This window comes from Oncorhynchus nerka, linkage group LG18, assembly GCF_034236695.1.
Source record: "Oncorhynchus nerka isolate Pitt River linkage group LG18, Oner_Uvic_2.0, whole genome shotgun sequence".
In the NCBI taxonomy this organism is placed as follows: domain Eukaryota; kingdom Metazoa; phylum Chordata; class Actinopteri; order Salmoniformes; family Salmonidae; genus Oncorhynchus; species Oncorhynchus nerka.
Genome location: NC_088413.1, coordinates 30001 through 34737, shown reverse-complemented (window position 1 = coordinate 34737; position 4737 = coordinate 30001). Strand labels below are relative to the sequence as shown.

At 42.9% G+C, this 4737-nt stretch overlaps 1 protein-coding gene across 1 annotated transcript in view; it reads left to right on the top strand.

Annotated features, from left to right (window-relative positions):
* Positions 1–1017: 1017 nt before the first annotated feature.
* LOC135561527 (small integral membrane protein 14-like) overlaps positions 1018–4737 on the top strand; it is a gene marked incomplete at its 3' end in the record, with an annotated part of 10014 nt that continues 6294 nt past the window's right edge. The window contains exon 1 of the mRNA XM_065003227.1: positions 1018–1180. The remainder of the gene's footprint in view (positions 1181–4737) is intronic.

Here is a 4737-nt window from a genome sequence, read left to right as displayed (position 1 = left end):
ATTGTAGCTGCACACAGTTTAGGAAATTCTCTCTCTGACACACAAACACAGTACATTGTCACTAATTCTCACTGTGTGTCTGTGTGTCTTGGCTACCAGTGTCCGGTATAATAGATTGCCTATTGGTCGAGGGTAAAATCACAGAGTGGAGTTGACATCTCCAGCATCTTCTCTGTTGTTATGATCTGCTGAACAGGGACAGGCCTGTGTGACATATTTTTTTTTCTCCAGACATCTCTGTCCTTTTCCGTCAACACGGATGGACTCTATATTCAGAGAAAATACAGAGGTTTTGTTTTCTCATTCACTTGAACATGAAGGTCACATGAACAGACTTTTCTGGGGGGGGGCATTTTGGGGAAAGAGATGACACAAGAGTTTACTGAGTTAATCAGCAGATATTGATTTAGTTGTATACCTGACATGTACTGTTTATTCTTCATAATATACTCCCATCTGTCACTGGGTGATTGACCATGTATGGTTTGTTTACTTTCCGCACGTCATCGCGTCTTAACTCGCTCTTGACTTGGATTGGCTGAAATCAATCAAAGTAAACCAATCGGATGTCTGAGACAGTTGAAACGCCGAGTTGAAGAAAAAAAAACGAAAGTTTCCACGTTACCACAGTCACAAAGTCAAAAATTGCTAACCTTAATGCATAACCTTAAATAGCATTTTGGTATAATTTATTTTCATACATCTTTACAATATAGCCAGTGTGGTTAAGATTTAAAATACAATTGAAAAAGAGAAATTGTAGAAATAGGCGCTATTTATGACTTTATGGCTGTGGTAACTAGTGACGAGCAAAACACGAGTACCCTGTCTACTCGGAGATCTCGCGTGATGTCCGTGACGTGGCTGTCGCGTACTGTATCGAAACACAGACAGGCAGAGCTTGGGTGTTATCATTAGTTCCCCGTTTTGCAACTAAAACCACCGTTTCTATTGGACAGTAATCGGGTAGGTCCCCTCCCGTTTCGTTGGCCTCCGTTTATGGAACGTGTTGCAACAGAATTGGCATAATGAATGAGCCCCTGGAAATCTTCTACTGTACAGATGAAAACAGTTTGGCCAGCTGTGGCTTTCTGATAACGTGTCTACAGTCGGGAACGATAACAACAAGAAACATACATTCACTGGACTCTAAAAGCTGCGTCTGGATCAGTGTGTTCAGGTAAAGTGTCGTCTCTCTGTCCCTTCAATAACACGGCAAAACGCAAATGCACTGGCAGCGCTGGGTAAAAGTACTGAATCTTACAGGGTAGGTAGCATAAACGCATCCACACGTAACGAATTAAGTTTTGAATATAATATGCATCAAAAGCTCCAATGCGAAGTTGCACATCTATTTGGCTAGACGGCACCAACAGATCTGGGTTCAGGCTAGACGGCACCAACAGATCTGGGTCCAGGCTAGACGGCACCAACAGATCTGGGTCCAGGCTAGACGGCACCAACAGATCTGGGTCCAGGCTAGACGGCACCAACAGATCTGGGTCCAGGCTAGACGGCACCAACAGATCTGGGTCCAGGTTAGACGGCACCAACAGAAGTTGCACCTATATATTTTCGAGTTTTTACATAAAACGGATCAGAGAACCGAAGTCATGCCGGAAAAGAACATTTCGGTGTGTGACGTAATATGGAGGACCTGTAAATGTCATGTAAAACTCCCGACAAAAAAAAATAACTTCACTTCAAATTATCCGCAGTCATGACTTCTGGTTTCAATTCAATTGTATCAGCCAACTTACAAAAGCAAATTACTTTTATGAATGTATAGGTACAAAATAAGTTTGCCATCTTGCTAGCCAACTATAGCCTTTTACTAACTGTTAAGTACTGCGTGAACCAGTTGCTATCAACGCTTAGCTTACAGCTACATTAAAGGAAACAAACGTTTTGAAATACATAACGCCCAACCACTTATTAAATAATGTTGCCGGTATATGCAGTTATCTTAGGACACTGTTTGTTTTAGTTTAGTTTTATTGTTCCATAATACAAGACAGGAGGACTTTGTCAGCCTTGGATGTGTACGCCCAGAGACTAGCTGCTAACTAGTTACAGTTGGGGCGGCAGGGTAGCCTAGTGGTTAGAGTGTAGAGGCGGCAGGGTAGCCTAGTGGTTAGAGTGTAGAGGCGGCAGGGTAGCCTAGTGGTTAGAGTGTAGAGGCGGCAGGGTAGCCTAGTGGTTAGAGTGTAGAGGCGGCAGGGTAGCCTAGTGGTTAGAGTGTAGAGGTGGCAGGGTAGCCTAGTGGTTAGAGTGTAGAGGAGGTAGGTAGCCTAGTGGTTAGAGTGTAGAGGCGGCAGGATAGCCTAGTGGTTAGAGTGTTGGACTAGTAACTGAAAGGTTGCAAGTTCAAATCCCCAAGCTGACAAGGTACAAATCTGTTGTTCTGCCCCTGAACAGGCAGTTAACCCACTGTTCCTAGGCCGTCATTGAAAATAAGAATTAGTTCTTAACTGACTTGCCTGGTTAAATAAAGGTTAAAAAAAATATATATATATAAAACATAAAAAATATTGAACTGAAGAGGCTGATGCCAAAACCACCAAAATACTATATATATAGTATATATATCTATTCTATATTACTCTACGTTTCTAGAAACATTTTAGACTTTTTAACTAGTGTTAGGGTTGCGTAATACAGGATAAAATACAGGATCCAACACTAGCCAAATAGAGGTGCAACTTCGCATTGGAGCTTTTGAGCTTTTATATTCAAAACTTAATTCGTTACGTGTGGATGCGTTTATGCTATCAAAATAATTTCACAAATGCAACATTATTTTGTTGAGTGACATGTTTGTGGCCGTTTGTCTTCTGTTGACACACAGGTGTTCAGAGACTCAGATAATTCATCAGGTCGTCCACAGGTGTTCAGAGACTCAGATAATTCAGCAGGTCGTCCACAGGTGTTCAGAGACTCAGATAATTCATCAGGTCGTCCACAGGTGTTCAGAGACTCAGATAATTCATCAGGTCGTCCACAGGTGTTCAGAGACTCAGATAATTCATCAGGTCGTCCACAGGTGTTCAGAGACTCAGATAATTCAGCAGGTCGTCCACAGGTGTTCAGAGACTCAGATAATTAATCAGGTCGTCCACAGGTGTTCAGAGACTCAGATAATTCAGCAGGTCGTCCACAGGTGTTCAGAGACTCAGATAATTCATCAGGTCGTCCACAGGTGTTCAGAGACTCAGATAATTCAGCAGGTCGTCCACAGGTGTTCAGAGACTCAGATAATTCAGCAGGTCGTCCACAGGTGTTCAGAGACTCAGATAATTAATCAGGTCTGTTGACCACAGGTGTTCAGAGACTCAGATAATTCAGCAGGTCGTCCACAGGTGTTCAGAGACTCAGATAATTCACCAGGTCGTCCACAGGTGTTCAGAGACTCAGATAATTCATCAGGTCGTCCACAGGTGTTCAGAGACTCAGATAATTCACCAGGTCGTCCACAGGTGTTCAGAGACTCAGATAATTAATCAGGTCGTCCACAGGTGTTCAGAGACTCAGATAATTCACCAGGTCGTCCACAGGTGTTCAGAGACTCAGATAATTCACCAGGTCGTCCACAGGTGTTCAGAGACTCAGATAATTCATCAGGTCGTCCACAGGTGTTCAGAGACTCAGATAATTCATCAGGTCGTCCACAGGTGTTCAGAGACTCAGATAATTCACCAGGTCGTCCACAGGTGTTCAGAGACTCAGATAATTCATCAGGTCGTCCACAGGTGTTCAGAGACTCAGATAATTCATCAGGTCGTCCACAGGTGTTCAGAGACTCAGATAATTCATCAGGTCGTCCACAGGTGTTCAGAGACTCAGATAATTCATCAGGTCGTCCACAGGTGTTCAGAGACTCAGATAATTCATCAGGTCGTCCACAGGTGTTCAGAGACTCAGATAATTCACCAGGTCGTCCACAGGTGTTCAGAGACTCAGATAATTCATCAGGTCGTCCACAGGTGTTCAGAGACTCAGATAATTCACCAGGTCGTCCACTCTGTCTTCAGTCTGTTTTCTCTTAATACCAAGTGACATGGAAAAACGGCCGTGTGGGAACTCTAACAATGTATCAATGTAGCCTTTTAAAAAATATATTTGTATTATTTCTAGCCAATATGAAAGGTAAGGTCCTTATGCTCCTCAAAACCTGTAGAGCAAGCGATGCCTGTTAATGTTCAGACCGAGAGTCGGGGCTCTTAACAAACCCCGCCCCCCACAGAAGATGCTTTCGTCCAATGACTCGTATGTAATGGAACTGAAAATCATGATCAAGGGCTACAGTGACGTTAGCTAACAGGCTTTAAGGAATACCTAGGATAGGATAAAGTAATCCCTCTCACCCCCCCCCCCCTTAAAAGATTTAGATGCACTATTGTAAAGTGGCTGTTCCACTGGATGTCATAAGGTGAATGAACCAATTTGTAAGTCGCTCTGGATAAGAGCGTCTGCTAAATGACTTAAATGTAAATGTAAGCATCAAACATTTGCTAACAGGCTAAGCATCTAACATTTTGCTAACATGCTAAGCATCTAACATTTTGCTAACAGGCTAAGCTAGGTAACTATGTACTGATCATTCAGTACCAGTAAAAGGCTCCAGGATCTGTTTTGTTTCTAGGGTGGTAATGTGTACCTACCTAACTAGCTAGGTAACTATGTACTGATCATTCAGCACCAGTAAAAGGCTCCAGGATCTGCTTTGTTTTACCTGTG